Source organism: Triticum dicoccoides, chromosome 6B (assembly GCF_002162155.2).
Source record: "Triticum dicoccoides isolate Atlit2015 ecotype Zavitan chromosome 6B, WEW_v2.0, whole genome shotgun sequence".
In the NCBI taxonomy this organism is placed as follows: domain Eukaryota; kingdom Viridiplantae; phylum Streptophyta; class Magnoliopsida; order Poales; family Poaceae; genus Triticum; species Triticum dicoccoides.
Window position 1 is genome coordinate 523,090,436 of NC_041391.1, and position 268 is coordinate 523,090,703.

Genomic DNA, 268 nt, shown 5'->3' on the forward strand with positions numbered 1-268 from the left:
GTCTCATGGGCCTCTCGAGCAAGCCCTGAACGACTTCTTTTGCCAATATAAGTCCATATACGCTAAAACCTTGGAAGACGACAATAGATCTGGAGTCCCGCCGCCGCAAGCCTCTGTAGCCACCAAAAACCTCCCGGGAGCCCGTTCCGGCACCCTGCTGGAGGGGGAACTCATCACCGGTGGCCATCTTCAACATCGCGACGCTCTCCATGATGACGAGGGAGTAGTTCACCCTCGGGGCTGAGGGTATGTACCAGTAGCTATGTGT